Below are 23,532 nucleotides of genomic sequence, written 5' to 3' on the forward strand. Positions count from 1 at the left end.
TATATATATATATATATATATATATATAAAAACACATATATACAATATAACATATATCTACACACACACACACACACACACACACACACACACACACACACATATATATATATATATATATATATATATATATATATATATATATATATATATATGCTCATGTCTACATATATACAATCACACACACACACACACACACACACACACACACATATATGTATGTAAATACATGTACCCTATATTACCACCACAGTGCTGCATGCTATGTGCGAGGGAACAGCACACATAGCAATACACACAGATATATACAGCTGTAAATGTGTGCAACATGGATGGATATGTCACATGTGAACCCCTTGTTGGGACCACATTGCCCTTGTCTGTGAAATAGGGAATGGGAATATGGGGAAGGATGGCAGGTATATTTGTGGAGCATACCTCTCAACTGTCCCTGATTTTCAGGGGCGTCCCTGATTTTGACTCAAATTTTAGCTCTGTTCCTCTCAATCCCTCCTAAAACTAGTGACTTTTGGAGGAAAGGTGGTGAATTACACTTAATGAATAATGACAATAATTAAGAGTTATAGACTTTTTTTTACTTCAGAAAATGTGTATTAATTCATATGCTTTGATTCTGTCAATGTTTCAAGTTAATAGCACTAATATTTTAAAAGTGTCCCTGATTGTCCCTGATTTTTTTTTGACTTGTCCCTGAGTCTGTTGAAATATGTCCCCGGTTGGTTGAGAGGTCTGTGGAGGTGGTCCGGGTTGTTAGATATAGAGGGCAGCCTACAGGGGTGGTATATGACACATGTGCTGGGTAAACACCCTGGATGGCGTGTGTGGTCTGTGATGTGGATACCACATGGGCCCCATATGGAAGCAATGGGAACAACCCTTCCACCCATTGCTACTCACAACAGCAGTCTATGGTCCTGAAGGTGCCTGGCCTGGAGGCTGAGCAGGAGGAGCATGTAGACCCTGTGAATTTATACTAGGTGTCTCAAGGTGATGTAGCACATCCCACAAGTGTCTGTGGAGCCTGCTATGGAACAGACCCTGGACCTTACCTTGGGTGATAGGATCATGTCTGTGTGTGCCCCCCGGGGGGGGGGACAACAACATCCCCTGAGGTAGTTCCACCTGAAGTAGTGCTGGAGCAGTAGATAAGGAGGCCCGAGGGTGGGGTCCACGTGTGATGTGGCCTGGTAACAGGGCCAGATGAGGTTGGAGAGGTGGTTCTGCTGGCAAATATTCCCTAAGCATGCTATTGTGTCACTGTTATAGGATATATGTAGGTAGTAATAGTCGATACAGTCCCGGAACATGTCCAACAGCATGCATAGATATCCCCAATAACACAGAATGTCAGATGTGCAGCAATCACATAGCAAGCATACCACATGCATATATGAAACCATAGTGGCCCCGACAATGGCATGCAGGTGAATAGTCCATAACAGGTCTGCAATGATAGTGTCCACACAGGGAACATGGCTACAAACACATAGCACAAAGTGTGGTACAATACAATATATGTCCCACTGGTAGGTAAGCTGTAGCCATACATATTGAGTTGTGTGAACAGTTTGTTTTCGCTGATATGGTGAGGGGTGACAGAGATGTGTATTAAGAACTATGATAACCTTGATGTATGAGTTGCTCAGACCTGTTTCCATCTTTATGTCTTTCAGGCTAGATGTCCCATGGACACCTACCTGCATATTCAGTGGCTGAGAACGACATAGTGCTGGACTACCTTATCCAGCACTACCCTGTCCTATTTGACAGGGCTGCCCATGAGCAGCAGGAGTGGACCGCCCTGTGGAATGACCTAGTCCACAGGGTCAATGATGGACTGCATAACCGCAGTTATGAGCAGGTCCGGCATCATTGTTCTGACCTGCTTTGCAATGCCCGTTGGCGTGCTGCTGCAGTCTGGGGGGAATCACCTCACAACAGGTGGGGGTCATGTCATCTATCCCCCCCCCGGCACATGTTGAGGAGCTTCTCGCCAGCCTCGTGGCACCTGCCCGTCCACACAACCAACAACTGCCAGACACCATTGTGGAGATGGATGCTACCCACACACTAGCTGAGGAGCATGCATGTAAGGCCACAGGGCACATCAGTAGACTACTGTTGTGTATGCATCTGCATCTGTACAGGTAGATCATGCATATCTGACATGTCATATATATAGTTTGTTGTTGCATAGTAGTAATAAACAGATGTGCATAAGTGGTAGTATTGTGGACTTGCACTGTTGATGTACTGTAATGCTGCACCCACCCTGTAGCAATGCCCTGGCTATGGCCACTGACATCGCATCTCTCACACACTTATGTAGGTCCCTCTGGTATACCACCAAGTCAGCAGCCTGTAGCTGGTGAGTATGGTTTATGTTGATGCCTGCCAATACACTGGGCAGGTAATGGCTATGGTATATTCCATGCACACATCTAACACACCTACCCATAATGCATGCTGTACATGTTCACATATTGTTGCTGTTAAATGCACTGCATCACAGTGGTGACCATGATGGGGCACTGGAAGGGTATGTCAGACACCTGCAAGATAACTAACATTCTGTAATTGTGTAATGTGTCCACAGGGATTAACATAATGGTGGGACACATGGCCTACAGTAGGGACATGTATGAAACATCATCCTCATACAGTGCAACAACAGAGTATATACAAGTATTACAATGGCAACTGTTACAGAACTACAATATGGCATAATGTATTACTGTGGTTCACATTATTAGCTGGGACTAGGCTGTAGCATGTAGTGCTCAGTGTATGGGACACTGCAAACTGACACACATGTGTAGGCTATACTTGTCAAGCATATGCAAAAAGGCTGAAGGTGGAGAGGGGGTGTCAGCATAACACACCAGTGCACTGCAGCAGGGATCCTAAGGATGGTAAGAATGGCTGTATCTGCACACAGTCAGGTTCAGGAACTGTGGCAGACCTAAACATACGCCCACAGCATTAGTGACGGCAGTGTGTGAACACCAAGGGTTGTGCACATGAGTAGACCTTGCAATCAGCAGAGTTGGGGGACATGTGTAGGGCAGACTGACCATACACTGGCAAATGCAGATGGCCCATGCTAGTATACCCCTGCCAGGAATAGTGACTGCTGTAGTACACATAACAATAGGTGGAACAAACTGTCATGATAAGGGTGTGCACATGGAGTGTATGCATTGCAGTCAGCATCCACACACCTAACACATTTCCTAGGCACTGTATGTGAATGTACAGGACATATGTTGCATATCAGGCTCATGTACTGTTAATATATGTGGTGATGTGGACCCATGGCAGATCAAGGAAGGGTGCGTCATATCAATAAGGGTCTGTACACTCCCCAAAGCCATGGTATGGTCTGACGGTATAATAGTATTGGATTGGTCATACATGGTCCGCTGATGTTGAGATCTGTATACCAGACATTAGGCATTCACAAATGACATCTGTCCACATATCATCCCAAGTATGTGTTGCTGAAAAACATAAAGTCTGTGGGAATTACAGCTGACATAGCTGACACAATACTACACATTCAGCAAGGGTTGTACACCTGTGAGATTTGGTTCACAGTACTTGGCAGGGTGCAGAACAGGCTCACAGCAATACTATGTACATGGGTGCAGTGTTTTCCAGGGGAAGGGGCATCACCTACTAACACAGCCCATGCATCACACACGTGTATACTTTTGCTAGCATGGATTGATTATAGCTGTTGTGTACCACATGTTATGCATGTTGACAGATGGGTAATGGGAGGACTGTGTGTACTATCTTTGTGCAATCTCACCTGTGTGTGTGTGTGTGTGGGGGGGGTATCTATGTATGCATATGTGTGATTGTGGGGTTGTTCATACAGCAGTACTTCCCTTTGGGATTGTGCAGTACATGGGCATGGACTGACACATAACACACCAGGAATACTCGTCTGATATGTAATCACAGGACAGCTTTTAGTATAATAAGGTCTGTAGCATGTAACATGCATTGGGAGGGAAAGTAGACAATAGGTATACCCGTAATATCGCATTCAGCAGAGAGGTGATTGACTACCCACGTATGCAGCACTACAGAAGCATTGGGGAATTACTAGACAACACGAGGGAGTGTATCCATATATTACAGTTGTCACATGATAGGTTGATTGAGCAGCATATCTGGCATGTACTGAGCAATACTCACTCATGACACTCCAGTGCGTGACATTATGGAGTTTACATAGTAGCCCCTCACATATAGGGGCCATGCTCATGATGTCCAGACATACAGAGGGTGAACACTGAATGACAGCAGTGAGGCCATGTAAAACCTGTTCCACTCAGGTCAAGGAGGTAATGGATTTTGTGTTGTGATCACTTGTCTAGGCATTTAGATGAATGATACATTAATGAGTGTATACTACCAAGTATGATGCAGGATGGGGAACTTATGGGAATAAACATGGGACTGTCTGTAAAATCATGGACAGGTAGGTATTAAGATGGAATGTATGTGTGTTTTGTGTGTGTGTGTGTGTGTGTGTGTGTGTGTGTGTGTGTGTGTGTGTGTGTGTGTGTGTGTGTGTGCGTGTGTGCGTGTGTGCGTGTGTGCATGTGTGTGTATGTATATGTGTGTACTGTTATGCAATGCTGTACAGGTCTTAAAGTGCGTTTCTTGTTTTCCCCCACAGGTGGCGAGGTGGGCCAGGGTCCTTCTTGCATGCAATCAGATGTTGGTGTCCATACAGACACCGAAGATGGTGATAGTACTATTGAGGTACAGGTGGGGTTGTCAGGGACTGAAACAGCACCATCATTTGACATCCCCCCTCTTAGCATCCCCAACCCCACACACAGTTTCAGTGTTGACATCCCCCCTCTTAGCATCCCCAACCCCACACACAGTTTCAGTGCCTATACATACCTCATCATCAGTGGCCATAGCAGAAGGACAGTTGGCGGTTGGTGGCAGTGCACAGGAGAGTGTGTTATCCATGCCTACTGTGTCTGGTCACAGCAGGCATAGCCAGATGTCTGGCAGGGCACAACATAGGCAGATGTTCCAGGGTGGTCGTAGTAGGGCCACTGGTCATCATGACCCTGGCAGAAGTGCCACAACTGGTACTCCAGGCACATGTTTCAGGCTGTCATGGGGGCAAGAGCATGCATGGAACTGTACATCAGACAGGGCCTGAGGCTGTAGAGGGCTGCTCTCACATCTGCAAGCGACAACTTCCATAAACTGTCTGGTGCCCTCCGGGCTCATACCGAGGTCATGGATAGATGGTTTGTTGAGATGATGGGCATTACTGACCATGTTTTGTCGATGCTTGAACATATGGTGGGAGTGCGATGATGGCCATGTAGACGTAGGCCAGCAACACCAACAGCTGGCGGTCAACATGGATGTGCTAGGACACCAACGCGCTCCCATAGTGGAAGTACCATCCCCAGCACTGCAGGGGGGTGCTGTCTACACTACACCACAGCAGGCCATGAGCACATGGTCCTGGCCAGTCTCAGGATGGACCTGGTTCCAGCGGACATCTGTCATCATCAGGGGAGAGTAGCACATCAAGGCCTGTACCTGGACATGCCTATGGAACCCCTGGCAGGCACACTCAAAGTGTCAGTGTCTGAAGAAGGTGAACTGCACACCCTGCCAGGTATGGTCTACAGCTGTCCATAAAGACCTGTATAGGGCAGCCACATGGCAGAACTGTATGCATTCATACCCACACACTATATGAACACACCTAGGGCAACCCCATACCTACACACATCACATCATCATGCCCAGTTCAACTAATTACACCCCTCACCCACACACATGGTGTCAAATGTATGGCCCAACCTCGGCCTCTAGCTAACCAAAAACACATCCTGGGCATATGATGATAACTGTGCCACATCCCTGTCATTCATAACATTGATGCAGGGACAGGCTAATATGGTTCTGATGCACACAGTGACTGTACTACAGTATATCAATGTACTGCAGTGTAACATGTTGTCAGGAGTAATGTTTAATGCATACATGTTGGGTAGTGTAGATGTCCATCAATGGTGCATTATAGCTGTTAGTAACATTGGGTGAATGTTGTCTCCATAATGTTATCCATTTGTGTTGTAGGTGTACATTTGTCAGCAGGTGGATGGTCTGCAGTGATATTCCACAAGGGGTATGACACTGTGGTGACACCATGGCTGTGACATATCCGGGGTACAGTTGAACACATGTCACAGGTTTGTATAACAGTTATTGCCTGTGCCACATGGACAGGTGACCTGCTGGGACATGTATAATCTGCAACCTTATGTAGACCCATCGATCCACATACACGCGCACTCTTACATGGCAAAACTTGGACTAGACCCCTACCTAGGTATGTAGTGCTACTGAACTGTGTCACTTTCATTGCACACACCACACAGCATTTAGGATGAGGTGTGTTCCAGGTTACATGTTACATGCAGAACATCCCCAGACATGTACAGTATGGTAATTGGGGATGTAATGGTTGTATATGGACAATACACAGTGTGACATGCCATCATATACACATTAACAGATACAGAACAGGCAGTCACACATCTGAGAGACCTGGGCCTATCGGTGCTAACTAACTTGTCCATGTATCCAAAGTGTTACAGGTATGCTGCACACAGCACATGCATAACTGGGCTGGATTGTGGTATCAGTTACCTGTATGGTTGATGGTGACAGTGGTCACCATAAAGTGTACATGGGAGATATACTGGGTGTACCATGGTGTAATAACAGTATACACAGCACCCACATCCCACAGTGGATATTGTACTCACTGGAGCCCATTATGACACTCTGACATACCCACCATCACACATTGTCCACAGCTGCGATACAACGCATTGTATATCACAAAAGTGGTACTACAGGGATATGCATCTAATGCACATGCCACAGGCATAGTAGGGTGTTGCATTTTATGCCTCATCTATTGGCAGCAACAACACTATCTGTACTACTGTGTGGCAATGCATGTTGTAATAGGAGTATGTGGCCTCGGAATGCTGTACACTATAGATATACAGACATGCACACATACACACACTTGCCAGAACTCAATGAGTATCCCATGCCTATCGACCCATTTGTACAACACTGTTGTGCTGGTACTGCAAGGTACATGTAGCTGGTAGGGAGAGGAGTGTAACAGGGTACATGTAATGTCCGATACAGCAACAGCCACATCTGAATATGGCAATGGGTGTTGCTGTGGTTGTGAAGTCCCTCATGGAATTTCCAACTACAGGTGTACTAACACACAGACACTGCTATACTCAGTAATGCACACGTACACATGTGTCAGTAATGGGGTGCATCGCTGCAGGTGGTCATAGCTGTGTACCTGGCTATTTCCATGGAGAGATGGGTTATGTATGGGATGTGTGTACAGTGGTATCATGCCACCTGTCATGTGCCAGCAGGCAATGTATCGACAGACACCACTGTGGAGACCCTCAGGGTGAGAGTGACATGCATCAGCCAATCCTCTGGGTGCCTCCTGCACATGGCCACTGAGGTGTTCAGGGTGCTGTCTCCTATATGTGCCAGTTATTACACAGCTGGGCAGACATGTCAGTGTCAATCAAGCATAGGTTGCCTTTATGTATCCCAGCTGGATACCTGCCATCTGCACATCTGTACAGGGACTGACAGACATCAGCTTGGCAAGTATCATTGTAGTAGGATGAATGTGTCAACAGATAGACATTTGACAGCAATACGTATGCCATTACTACATGTTGGAAGCTCTACCTAACATGTGCTGTACAGACGATAGTCTATAGTTAAATTCCACATGCCTGATCATTATCCAGTAGGGGATATATACTGTGATACAGCTCACACACCAGGAACATGACAGTGAGGCCTCAGCGTCCAGCTATGCCTGCAGGTGTGCTTGTTGTCAGTACTACATTTAGCATTATATTCTTGCCTGGGAAAGCATTGTCAACAGTATTACCGCCATGATACACTACATGCCAGTGTGACAGCATTTACCCTGGTTTACTACCCCTGTATGTAACACATTCAAATGGATAACAGTGCTGTACAGGTCTCATATACTTGTGTGTCCCAGACATGACACTCACACCCCTTGCTACTGTAATGACAGCACATAGATGCATGTATTGTACATGGCATTACATACACTTATTACAGATGTCATTACCCTGCTATTTTATCAGACTGGGTGGTGTGAACTGGTTACCAGGGCTAACCATGTTTTGCTGCAATATAACAGCTGAACAGATTTGCACACTGGTAAGTGAAGCCTACATGGTGTAAGCGCCTGTATATTTAACTGTACCTTAGCACCACTTAGCTTCACGCAATCCTACGCAAACCCACTTAAAGCTGCTCAAAACTGCCTTAACCACTCTGTATCCAACAACCCTTGATCTGCCCAGCAACAAAATAAATAGACCTTGCAGGTCTCGAACCCAGGACCCCACACACTATAGTCACAACAGTTAACCACTATGCCATGACCACTGTGAAAACAATTGTTGTTTTTCCAATAATTCTGTCACTACACATATTGATTAGTATTGAACAATTGCTTTGACTTCCACAGTTGTGTAGTATTTGTATTGCCATTACTGCTGCATCACATATGTTGTTATATCATAATATACACATATCAGATACATAGGGTGAGATACCTCTGGGAAGGTATACACAACCGTGATGTTTACACATGACAGTAATATGGGTATATACATATACATATGTTGATATATGTCTGCATGTACATACACATGTATATTCATACATATGTCTGTCTACACAGCTGTATAGTGCATCATATATATGGCCATTTGTAGATATCTTTATATATTACAGATATACCTATTTATGTTGATATATATGTAGATATCTATAACCATATGTGCATACATATCTATTCAGATATACCTATTTATGTTGATATATATGTAGATATCCATAACTATATGTGCATATGTATCAATATCTGTATATGTGTAGACATATATTGCTGATATGTATATATCTGAGTGTTTATATGTATATGTATATATATATATATATATATATATATATATATATATATATATATATATATATATATATATATATATATGTAGCTATGCATATGTATACATATCTATATAGATATATGGATAAATATATATACATATATGTTTACCATATGTCCAGAACATGGAGTGGAGTCTTACCTCAGCAGCAATAGTCCCAACCTCTTAGTGCAAGGGGATGTCATGTATGTATTGCAAGTATATATGTAGACTGTTGCTACTGTAATAGGAGTTGTCTTAACAGACATGTGTGTGGGAGGTCACTTCTGCTTTTGACATGTGTGCCATTGGCTACTGACAGACATCGTAAGGACATCATAGTACAGTACCACTGCTAGCATAGTAACGATCCTGTGGACTACAGCAGAGATATGACTTATGTGGACAGTCTGGCACTCTGTGGTCAGTCCAGAGGTGTACACATATCTCCTTCATGCGAGACATGTGGACCACACCTCACAATGTGGATGTTAATAGCCATATACATGGGTAGATCATGCAAATACTGGACTACATATGCCCACACAGTTTATGCATGTACACATGCCAGTCTGTCCTGACATATAATACCTGGTGGTGCAGAGGTCACATGGCCACATACTACCCAGTAGTTAGTGACATACATCTGTACAGAATCCCACTGCTTTGTCAGAAATACACAACATTTATAGTGGCCTGGCAGCATTATGTCTTGCAAATAACTGGACATAACACACACTGGTTAATTACACTAGGCTACTAGGAATATCACAAAGCACTGTACAAACTACATACAGACTGCCACAACACTGGACTACATTTTGTATGGGGGAATACACATGTACCTGCGATTATAGTGGGTTCTACACGCATGTCACAGCACAGAGTAACGGACACCTGTGAGAAAGTACATACTCACAACAAATGTAAACACAGCCACAGCCACATATGGTACACAAGCTTAATATGACACTATATGGACTGTCTGATAAACACTATCCTCATATGTGCAATGACACAATACCAATACATACACTGGTTCATGACACAGTGTGGTCTGATGGCTGTCTGTGGCATCGGACACATGTGTGTCTGGCCCTACATACATGTGAGCCAATAGGGTACCATACACTGGAGCAGCATGTAGCATCAGATAGAACAGGACCAAGATCAATTGCATCTACCACAGTCTGCGCACAGCCCAAGGTATGTATGCGCAATACGCATAGTGTCAACAATCACCCTAAGTACACAGACCCCAGTACTGTACACACAACCGTAGAATGCCCAAGGTATGTCATCAGAAACAACCCCTACTATGCATAAGATGTCTAACAGTCTGATATCTGACTGGCTTGTTATCAGGTATGATGTCAATAAATAATGGTGTACAGAACATATGCACCTCTTACTGCATGACGAAGGGTTGACAGACTTGTGGCTGGAGCTACGAACACTGGCCCAATATTGACATGTTGCTGTGATAACCTCATACATTTACTGTCATACCAGGGTTTGTTGTGACAAACACCAGATTTAGGTCCTGCTCACAGGGAATAAAAAGACCCAACACCAACATGATGTTCCTAGATATTGGAGTGTTTTTTCATGCAATTGGCTATGGTAATATTATCACATGCAATCAGCTAGATGAGGACTGCAATTCATGCTGAGGCCATCAGCTGATCATGAGCATCACTTACAAAACACAAGCTGCTGCCTAAGGAAAGCAGGTGTACTTCTCCACATCTACCAGAGAGGGATTGAGTGAGAAAGACAGAGACAAACTAAGTAAGGGATGGGGTGGGAGAGTCAAACCTAAACATGTTTGTGTCACACACATACCAGTACGTTAACTCTTGACTGATTATGTATTGCTAGCACGTCTATGCAGTTAGTGCATGCATCACATAGCTTACGTATTGGGGAGCTGTCCAAACCTATATGTGATGGTGAGTGACATCTGCAACAGTGATATACTAGCGATATGGTAGGTGTCGTACACATGCCTGTCCACATGAACAGGTGTCAGCATCAACACAGCCACACTTTCTCAGGGACTCACACACATTGACACACTTGGCAGGGTCAGGAATACACTTCCCAACTAGTTAATTTGCTACAGTACAGTAATGCACAGGTATCACATGCACCACAGGGGTTAGCCAGAGGTTATATGGGCAAAGGGTATGTGAAGGTGTCTGACATTAGACAGCATGCTTTTGTATGTCAATGAGAGTTGTCAAGAGTGTGAATGTGGTCAAAAACATCATACACCACACACACAGACACAGGGTGCTATTACTGACATGCATGGGTGCATTGCTTCAAGGGTGTGTAGTGCTTGACTGTGCCAGAAGGCTATACAAGGCTAGTTGAAGGGTATACCTTTGCATCCAGCCACATGCCAATGGTCTGCAGTGTGGCTCAGGGGTGTAGTGTCTGGACTGGCCCACACAGGTGGGCACTGTATCTACCATCCAGTCACCTAGGTTACTATTGCGTGTGGCCAGTGCTGTGCAATGCTTGCCATTTATGTGTTCTATAGTCCATGACATGGACAGTGTCTGGGATGTGCACATGCTCCACATGTGTGTTCAGTGACATGTGGAACTGTACCTGGGGTGTCTGGCCCATGTTGTGTACACAGATTGTTATCATCAGATGTGCCAGTCCTGGTCTCATGAGGTGGTAACTGGTAATGGACACCAGGTTGACCCTGCAGCTACCTTGATAGCATGATAAAGATATTCCCTGGTGTCAGTAGCACCTGTCCATACAAAGCATGTGTTTAAGGCATGATATGTCCTTTGTGGGTCACGTTCGATGGCACCACAGTTGTTGCAGGTGTCCAGTGGGGAACATAGTGAAGGCACACTGTCTGCAATTATGTGCCTATTGTAGTGATCGGACAGGGTGCCATGCCCTCTGTAGACCACTTCAATCACATCATGGTTACTATCTGTGGGTAATATGCAGGGTACTAACAACATAGTGGTTGTTGCCTAGGCAAGTGTGGTCGTGTATGAGACATGGGTTCAGAGTGTTCTCTGGGTAATACAAGGGTGGCTTACTTTGTTCTCCAGGCCTTGCTGTCATATGTAGGGGTATGGATTGGCACCCCAGCCTCTCAGCTATTTGACATCTGTTATCCTTGTAAGGTGGACATTGTGACATATAATAGACCCACCATATAAGCAATTTGCAAAAAACCCTCCCTAATACCACCTCCACACAGGATACAAATGACACACACAGACAGTTACCATGTCTGGGATTAGACTCCAACCTAACTAGTTTATCATACTACAACATTACACAGTTACAGGACATGCCATGGAGATTACTGGCATACTTTTTTCCCAAAGGTATATTTCACTGAGAATGACATCAGCAGGCTTACCAAAGAAGGGCAATGGTGGTTGTAGTTACTGTGAATGGCCTTAAAAGCATTGCTCCCTACACTGACAAACATCCACACTTGTCATGTCTATAAATAGAACCCCTACCAAACCACTATATCACACTACAGCATTACACTGTTAGAAGATGCACCATGGAGACTTCTGGAGTACTCCTTCCCCAAAGGTGTATTTCACTGGGGATGACTTCATTAGGCTTGCAACGAAGGGCAATGGAGGCTGTAGTGACTGTGAATGGCCTCAAAAGCATTGCTCCCTACACAGACAGACAGACACAAATGCCATGTTTGGGATTAGAACTTCTACTTAATTAGTTTATCACACTACATCATTACACAGTTATAGGATGCACCACAGAGATTACTGGGATATGCCTTCCCCAAAGGTATATTTCAAAGTGAATGACATCATCAGGCTTGCCAAGGTAGGGCATTTGAATTATAGTGGGTGTGACTAGCCTAAAAAGCATTGCTCCCTACACAGACAGACACATACACACACACACACACACACACACACACACACACACACACACACACACACACACACACACACACCATTGCCATGTCTGGGTTTGGAACTCCGAACTAACTAGTTTATCACACTGCAGCATTACCCAGTTATAGGATGCACCACAAAGTTTACTGGGCTATTTTTCCCAAAAGTGTATTTCACAGTGACTGACATCATCAGGCTTGGCATAGTGGGCTATGGGGAGGGCAGTGTGTGTGCATGGGCCATAACCCATTCATCTAGTGGTAGACACACCACACTCAGGCACACACGGGTTTATATTCCACAGGTACGTGCATACAACTGCTAGATGACTACTGGCTTGTACAGTCATGTTGCACAGTTAGCACTAGCACCACATAGTCTATAATGCTGAGGGATACCAGTGGCTAATTTCTATGGTGAGTGACATTTACCCATCATGTGGTTGTAGCCATTTGGTTGTGTGCTGGGCAGGACAGGCCTCATGATGGAAGGCTCTTTGTCACTGTCACTCTCTTCTGAAAATCTATGTATGTGTACTTTTGGCATATTATAGTGTTCTCCTTGGATATCTGTGTGTATTCCTATCCAATATGTGTGCAAAGCATGACTGGGGCATACTGAGGAGTGTATGTACTAACATCTGCAACTGTCAGATATGTATGGTCCACTATTTTTGCCAGACATGGGCTTCATTTATTTGGGTGTGTGAGCATGCCCAGTATGACCTTTCAGTATGTTGTTGTCTGATATTGCCTTCATTTCTCTAATTGTGGGAGCATGCCCAATATGCCCTTCTGTATAGAATGTGTGTATCCATTCCAGGTAGATTGTACTCCAGTGCAGACTTTTGTGTTCTACATCTACAGCTAGCAAACAGTTTCTGCAGGATATCTGTAGATCAGTTGGCAATATGGGGTTAAACCAAGCAAGGGATAGTGGGTACTGTAGGTAATTGTGTCTGTGCTGCTTCTGCTACATGGTACTGGTGTTAGCAGAGATATTCAGACATATGCAGTGTTATACACTGTGATGTTCTATGTCCTCAGATACTGTCAGGTAGACATTTTTGCTTACAGTGATGTCCTGGAGAACACAGGGTGAATGCAGCTGTGTCCAGTATTGTGGTCAAATGCCTACATATTCCTGAAAACTAATGTCATTCTGGAGGGGGAGCTGCAGACACTTTCTGCTGGGTCTGTGTAACTGTTTCAGCACCTTGGTACAGTGGTGGCAGCGGATCCCCTACTTGTACATCCATCAACGTGACAGTATGGTCTTATCTTGCTGTGGCAATACCTCACAGCTGTGCAGATTCACACAGGTTACCCAGAGGCATGGGTCATAAGTCAGGACATTACCCCTATTGTGGTGTATGTGCAGGTTTGTAGCCACCCATTCTTGTGCTTGCAGCCAGGGATAGTATGTGCACATGGCTGCATTTTGGAGTTTGCACATTCCATGCTGTCCATGCTCCCACCCCCCCATTATTCTATCCTCTTCCATACATTATGCAAACATTATATGATACTTTCCTTATAGTTATCACCTCATCACAGCAGTGTATTATTGTTGGTCCACAGTTCATGCAATGGGACATGGTGGATATGTTACTGTAGTTTGTCTACATGGCCTTGCATTATGGGTTCTGTGGACTGTGTTATGTTGTTACTTGGGAGTTCTTGACATAACATACATTGGCAGTATGGGCAAGACACAGGCCTTTGGCAGAGGACTGTAGGCCATTTGGTAGTGATGCAGGCCAGCTGTAGAAGGCCATTGCATTCTGTCAATCCTACAGTACCAGACTGCCATACATTACTGCCTGGGGTGACAGGTAGGTGTGCCAGGTGTTCACACCAATACTTTCTATCAGTATTTTTCAGGTGGTGCGGATGCTGGCAGGGTGCTGCTTACAGCTAGGGACACAACTGCATGTGACACCTGCACTGCATGCTGCATTCTTTTGGTCTTGCCATACACAGGTAGGGGGTCATATTGCACCCATTCCCTACAGCAGGGATAAGTCCGGAGAGGTACCTGTGGGTGGTGTTTGGGTGAGCTGGGTGCATGTGTGCTATGGACACTACATGCATCTGACTCACAGATATGCATGGGGCATTCCAGTGATGCTGGCATGTGCAGGGACATCTGCTGTTTCTCCAGACATCATTCCTATGACCTTTGTGATCTGAGAGTGTTTGGCCAGATGACATCGGTATTCCCTACTACAAGGCCAGATAATGTGATGCAAACCTGTATGTACAATGCCAAGGGTGTGTCCATTTCATGGTTACACATTATACACTGTCTGTCTGGGGTACTTTCCCCTGTGTACTTCTTGTATATCTGGCCCAACAGTCATGCCATGACCATGTTTCAGATGGTGACACATATTATCTCCATACATTTCTAATGGCTTACTGCTAGTATGTGTTATATTGGGGAGCATTGTGTTTGGTACTGCAGTTGTGAGGACCTGGCCCTGTCATTGGCAGTACTCTGCAATAGCTACCAGGTCAAACCTCACCATGCATACATACTGACCACTCTCACACAATATGTATGATACAACAAGCTAACACACGCATACCTGAATATTGTACAAATGATACAATCTATCCTGCTACCTTGGCCACCTCAGGTTATCTGTGCTCCACTGGTGTTATACCTACACATACATGTTACTACATTTCTACATCAAATTGGAGGGGGGCACACCTGACTGTTACACTGTGTCTATGTCAGATTGGGGGGCACACCAGACTGTTGTTACATTCCCACATGGGATTGGTGGGGGGCACACCTGAGTGTTTCTACATTTCTACATAGGATTGGAGAGCACACCTAACTGTTTCTACATTTCTACATAGGACTGGGGGGCACACTTGACATTTGTTATGACTGTTCTGGTATATCAGGTACTCAATTTCATTCTGTATTCTAACCTATCATGCTGACTAGAAGCATATCAGTGTACAACAGGTCTTAGGTTCGATTGACCTACATATCAGTTTCTGACTTCTTACCCTTCAGAACTGACATCCCACTGCCTGACCTGATGTAGTCTGGCTGTGTAGGCCTAGGGGGGTTACCCATAGACATCATTCAGAGCCTTTAGCACAGCCTTTGTTTGTGTTTGTCTACACCTTTCCTGCTGGCTAAGACTGTTGTTGGGTATGTGAACCTCCCTGACTGGCATGTGTGTGTCATATGGACACACATGTGGCCCAGCACATTTCCTGCAGTGGGTTTTGTCACCGTGTGTAGTACTGACTACTCTGGTGACACCAGTATTTGTTACAGATCTCATTCTGCCACTATAGCTGTCTATTATCTGCTGGCATCCTATTGAGCCAAACAATTCCCTTGCATGCTCACATCCATACCATAGTTACAAGTAACAACACTTCCTACTCCATTCAGTAATCAGTAAGGAGAATGACTTACCTTGTGGGTGTGCCAGTATTGAGGATGGTGTGGGAAGGCTGCCTATGTCAGATGCACATAGTACACTCCCTATACATGGTTGAGCACAGGTAGTGTCATATTTGGCACCCCTTTTACTGTATGTGTGAGTCAGAGAGAGGTGTCATTCCCTGGGTCCCTACTGTGTGAGTGTGTGTGCTATGCATTGCCTCTTTGCCAAGGCCAGGGCATACTGGGCACACCTTTCTGCCTACTGGGGCAGGCTCAGGTTTTTCCTCCTCCGAGTCACTCTGTGCCTGTGCAGGCCTTGGCATTGGTGGGGGGCTGTGTGGCCCTGCCCAGTGGTGTTCCTGCTGCAACTATTTCCGCAGGATCATATTGTGTAGCATGGCACATACGATGACAATTTGAGGACATGTAGCTGGAGAGTACTGCAAGGCTCCATTGGATGTGTCCATGCACCGGAACCGTGACTTGTAGCACAGTGTGGGTGACAGTGATGAGTAATACATTATTATTCAGAGAAACTGCAACACTAACAATGCTCTATTATAATTCTGGTCTGTGTGCCTCATTATGGAGTTCTTGTTCGGGTGTGTGTGCATTTCTGACAGGTGTCATCAGCCATTGCTCCAGTGCATAACCAGCACCCCCCACTAGGTGACCCTAAGGGATTTCCCCATTGGCAAATCTCTGGTACAGCTGCATCAGATGCCAGATGTGTGAATCATGATAGCTTCCAGGGTAGCCAGCACACACATTCATTATAATGCCCTGGACATCGCACATGACCAGGCAGTTGATGGAGGGGAAGCCCTTATGGTTGATGTAGACCCTATCCCCCTCACTGGATGGTGCTTTGATGCATATGTGCGTGCAGTCTATAGCACCACTACCTCAGGTTATTCTGCTATTTGGTGGAAGAGATGCATATTGCTGGCCAATGCCTCAAGGGTGCTGGGGGAATGTACGTGCTCACCGGCATGTGCTGACATGGCATCGAGGAACTGGTGGAATACCCTGGATGCTGATGCCTGTGAAATCCCCATGATATCCCCAGTTGGCCTTTGAGAAGTACCTGTGGCTAGCATTCTTAGGCCTACACATACCTTGGTATCCACTGGGATGCAGCCCCTATTATTTTGTTGTTTTCGTTTGTTAACATTTCCCCACTTGTATACACCAGTGGTGTAGAGTATGTGAGAAAAAACAGAGGGGAAAGGTGTTTGCATAGTTTATAGTGGTGTACTGGTCTGTGCTGCTGCCTGTGTAATTGGCTGATTCTGATACATTTCATCTGCCAGCTATGCTAGTTCTCCTCGATTATCTTCCTACTGCTGTTTTCCATTCCCATTGCCTTCCTCATTAAGCCCGGGGGTGTGTCGTGCAAACACAGTGCTCAAATATGCACAGAGCTGCTATTTCCTGTTTACTTTTTTCCCTTTGAAACCTGGTGTGCGGCTTGCACACCCACTTAGGCAATGTAAAGAGTGTTAGGCAGTCTCAGACACACGCACTTGCTTAGCTCTGCTAAGCTAAGGGCAAACCCAAGCCACAGGGCTCCAATCCGCTTACAGTATGCCTGACACACCCCCTATGATGTCAGCTAACTCCTAGGCTTTCACCAAGCTATTCCTGCTCTTACACTGTTGGGTGCTGACTAGCATTGAGGGGAAATAATCTGGACATTCTGAACAAATCTGTACAGCTGAGGGGTATGATTCTGCATACAGCTTACTACCACTCCCAAGTTTCAAACCATGGCTGTGTCTGCTAAAAATAAAACAGTGTACTTCACAGTTGAGTATGCTATTTAGATATTGCTGTGTATCATTTTACTGATTTTTGTCTATAAGTCTCCCGTGGCTTTACAATCTGACCTTGTAATTACAACACTCTTATACAGGGTTTTCTAGGCAGTTTTTTTTATGTAGCACAGTGTGAGTAACAGTGATGAGTAATACGTTATTATTCAGTGAAACTGCAACACTAACAATGACATGCAATATCAGACTAAACAGTATCAGTCCAGGATTTCAATCTTTTATTTCCAAGCACAGTTTTATTATCTGACAGTCGTGAAGGGAATGTTTGTTAACACTACCTGAATGTTGCCACACATATTACCAAATTCCAAGTTATTATTATGCACATACGTCTCACTCTGTTACTGCACACACTCTGGTCATAGCGTCACAACATGGGGATAGAGACGGGACATAATTTGCATATTACTCTCATAACATTTTGGTGAGTTGCTAGAGTGACAAGTTTGTTCTTATAGATATACTTCTGTCAGTTATGATGTCCGACAATCAAAATAATAAAAACTGTATAACTGTTGAAAAATAAAAAAGAATTACCAGTAAACGGCCATAAACTTCAGAAATGGAATTTAATTGTGACAAAGACAATTACAAAACCATGTAATTAGCGCTTTCATTTCTCCAGTGAGACGTCTTCAGAATACTTTTATTCTGAAGAAGTCTCACTGGAGAGATGAAAGTGCTAAACACGTGGTTTTATAATTGCACAGTTATTTACATACAATCTATACGAGACTCTTCCTGCCATATTGCCTGGTTTATTCAGTCCATCCCAGACACAATACAGGTTTTATACTGGCAATTAACTTTCTACTACTTTTAGATTTATTTCTTATGACAGTACATGCAAGATTATTACTAACCTGCCTCGCGATGCAGCCTTTGCAGCCTACACGCATGGGCTTCCTGACTCACAGCCTGCTCCGCTGCAGCTGTAAGAGACATAAGAGGAATATTTAGCCATACCTATCCATAAAATACATGAGCTAGGCAATTATTAAACAGTTAGTAGAATGAGTACTTACACACTGCTGGGACATCACCCTGCCTAGCTTCTTGGATCCACTGATCCAAGAGCTCCCTCTTTCTCCATTTCAGGTCAGCATAGTGATGCCTGACCTGCTCACCAGTTCAAGGGATGCCAGTGGCACTGGTGAGGTTACGGGTGAGACTGTGCCAGGCTTTCGATTTATATTGGGAACCCTGATAGTGGCCCTGCAGCAGTCTCTCTTCATGGTCTTTTACCAGCAGTCCTGCCATGACCTTAGAATCCGGGATGCCACAGCGCTGCGCTCAGAAGCACAATCCTTCCCCAACACCGGCCATTGTGCCTACAGGAGGAAGCTGTAACCAGTTATGAGATGTATTCCCATCTGTGGGGTTTAAATAGAGCTGATTTCCCGCACTTTGCTGTGATTGGATGGTTTTGAAAGTGCTAAGCTATGGGCAAACTTGCTTATCTAAGGTTGGCATTGCTTAAAGGGGCATACCAATGGGCAAATCTATTTAGCTGGGCTACGCATTGCTTACACCTGATAAGCAGAGGTGTGCAATGCTTAGTGTTGCTTATTTTTAAATTTGCACACTATTTACTGTTTGACATCGATTTATCATTCATTACATGTTATATATTTGTTTAGTATCCCTGATTCAGGTGTATGTACGCTGTATGAGGTACTTGTGTCACCACTTTATTACAATGACACGTCACATTATGGACTTAATGCAGTACTCCAGTTCACAAATATATGTTATTTAGTAGGTTATACAACAAACAAATTGTTTATAAATTCCTTTCACATATAAATTGTGATTTTGCTATAGTGAAGATCTATTTGGGTATATCTCAATTTTATGCACAGCTGTGGTGGCTTTGTGGTTAAATGCTGTGACTATTGGTATAGAGTCCTGGGTTCAAGACATTCAAAGGCTGTTTATTTTGTTGCTGGGCAGAACAAGGGCTGTTGGATACAGAGTGATTAAGACACGTTTAAGCAGTTGTAAGCAGGTTTGCATGGGTTTGTGTGACGGTAAGCAATGCTAACTTCCAGTTAAATATTCTTAGTCATTTAGCCTCTAAATTGCTTAACCTGTGTAGGCATTACTTACCCCCACGCAAACAAGGTTAAACCTGCTTACTACTGCTTAAAAGTGCTTACGTCCGCTTACCCCCACACTAATTTAGAAAGAAAAGAACCATGGGTCTTGGGAAAGTGGTAGATTTGGACACTTTATACATTTTTTCCCACTATTTGCTGTATCGCATTGATTTATCATTCATTACACATTATAAGTTTGTTTAGTATCCCTGATTCATGTGTATGTATACTGTATGGGGCACTTGTGTTTATATCTGATTTTCCACATTATTTTTCATCTCACATCTGCACTTAATTGCAGTAATGCAGTTAATATTTATTGTTTAGTAGGTTATTTAACAAAGTTCATGAATTGCTTTCACAATGGAATCAAATTTTAAATTTATTGAACTAAAATTGAACTAGAATGACTGTTCGCAAGCTAACAATTCTATTCACTACACTATTACACTACTGTGTTCTTGTGATTTACCTTTTTGTGCCATTTTCTTGTTACTAAGCTAGAGTATGCATAGTCAAAAGTACACTGGCAAAACCTTTATTTAAAGTTTATTTCTAGTGTTATTTTCTCTAAGAAGGGACAAGTTTCACTTATTGCTGTGGATTTCTGCGTGCATCTGCACATTTGACAGACATCCTAGCATGTTTGTGATTGTTGTCATAGCTCTCTACCAATCAGGTACAGATCTCAACAGAATCAGGGACAACTGCAGAATAAATCGGGAATTATCAGGGGCACTTTTTAAATATTAGTTGTATTAACTTGAGACATTACCAGAATTAGAGAATCAAAATGTGAATTAATATACATTTTCTGACATGAAATAACTACTCAGCTCTTCTTTATTGTCATATTTATTTATTAAGTATAATTCACCACGTTTTGCTCAACAGACAAAAGGGTTAACAGGTATTCAGAGGGACAAAGCTTAACTTTGAGTCAACATCAGGGACACCCCTGAAAATCAAGGACAGTTGAAAATTCCTAGTTGTACTATGAGCATTCTCACTCATTTTTGATTGCCGAATGGCAATTCTTAAGTGCAGAGATGTGTATATTGTGAGAGCTCTGCTCTCAGACACATCCCCTGCACTTGTCCACTCTCTGTGTCCTTCATAACTATGCATGGCATGCTGCTGTGCTGCTCTTAAATGGTCATTTCCATGCAGGAATAAGCTATTCCTGCGTGGAAGATTACTGAATCCCGGGGAGTATGTTGTAACAGCATTTTTAAAAATAAATGCATGACCAATTTAGGACACAATACATGACCAATTTAGGGCACAATATATGTCTAAAGAGGCAGGACTGCATCTGTCAAAACAGTATATAAAGTGCCATACTCACTTGTAATTGAAAAATTAATTATCAAGGTGCTGCTTACTGTGATGGATCCAAAGTCTTCTTAAGACACTAAGGTCTTGCTGGCTGGATTCTGCTGAAATCAAAGTTTAGTTATCATTGCATTCACACTCTGTTGCCCACAGAAACATTCAGAATATACACTGATGCAGCACCAAACTGTCACTTATACACTAATGCAGTAATTAATAAATAGCTTTTTATAACAAACCACATGTACTACTGTTGCAGCTTTAGTTACACTGTACCACGTTTTACTTCTTGTTCAGCATAAATGATAACTTTCCTGTACAAAATACCTCTCCTAAAAATTTCATTTGCTATAGTCTCTTTATAGTGGTTTTACATCCTGTTTTTCAGCTTGGTATTCTATTTTGTTTTCTGTATAAAAACGTGTTTGCTGGTGTTTGCAGAAAAATATGTTTTCATCCTATAGAGAAACAATATTGATATTGTCTTTTAAGGAACCATCTTGTACAAATGCTGACTTGATAAAAGCACTATTCAAACTTCCTTGCTTAACAATCCCCCGGATTCAGCAAGCTCTGCATGGTGTGCAGGAATAGTGCAGGAGCTGCTGGAGGCAATATGGCCGCCATGTGATCCAGGAATAAGCTGCAGGGATGTGCACGTGCACTCGTGCACTATTCCTGCACGGATGCAGCTCCTATATGCAAATTACCCCATTTGCAGGTGAAAACCATGCAAATGAGTTGAATTTGTGATCCAGGAAGCTGGCAGCCAGCCGTGCAGGACTAGTGTAATCTGCAGAAATGTATTTGGTTAGTAACTGAGTACATTTTTGCAGACAACAAAACAGCGTGATGACAGCTCCAAATAAAGGGTATATATAATGTGTAAAGCATGCCAATGGCCAAATATATGGCCATTGGCATGGAAAGCAGTTTAAAAAAAAACATTTATTTTCTTTAGCTGATCTCAGCTGTTTAAGCGTAGGGCAGTGACGCGCAAATGGGATTGGACCAAAAATATAATAAGTAACCTGAAATAAGCATTCTAACCAAAATTGCTATTTTGCCATTACACTCAATGGCAGCCAGAAGACAACATGACCAGTGAATAGTGGTTGCTAAGGGGGGAGGCTCAGTGTAGGACCTGCAACTATGCATTAGCAGGCAATCCTATGCAAATGAGAAGAATTGTACTGAATCACAGCTTTCCCCTCAATGCTAGTCAGCACCCAACAGTGTAAGTGCAGGAATAGCTTGGTTCAACCCTAAGTTTTAGCTGACATCATAGGAGTGTGTGTCAGGCATACAGTAAGCAGATTGGAGCCCTGTAGCTTGGGTTTGCCCTTAGCTTAGCAGAGCTAAGCAAGGGGGTGTGTCTGAGGCTGCCTAGTACTCTTTACTTGCCTAAGCAGGTGCGCGTGCCGCACACTGGGTTTTAAAGGGAAAAAAAAAAGTAAACCAGGAAATAGCAGCTCAGTGCACATTTGAGCACTGTGTTTGCATGACGTGCCCCCGGGCTTAAAGAGGAAGGCAATGGGAAGGGGAAAATAGCAGTAGGAAGGTAATCAAAGAGAACTAGCTTAGCTGGCAAGTGAAATGTATCAGAATCAGCCAATTACATAGGCAGCAGCCCAGCACAGCCCAGAACACTAATATAAAATATGCAAACACCTTTCCCTCTGGTTTTTCCCACATACTCTACACCACTGGCGTATACAAGTGGGGAAGTTTTAACAAATAAAAACAACAACATGATAGGAGCTGCAGCAGCTATCATACATCAACATGTGGAAGAGCCTGAGGGTGGTGAGGATGA

This window comes from Protopterus annectens, chromosome 7.part0, assembly GCF_019279795.1.
Source record: "Protopterus annectens isolate FY-2018-M chromosome 7.part0, PAN1.0, whole genome shotgun sequence".
NCBI classification, from domain to species: Eukaryota; Metazoa; Chordata; order Ceratodontiformes; family Protopteridae; genus Protopterus; species Protopterus annectens.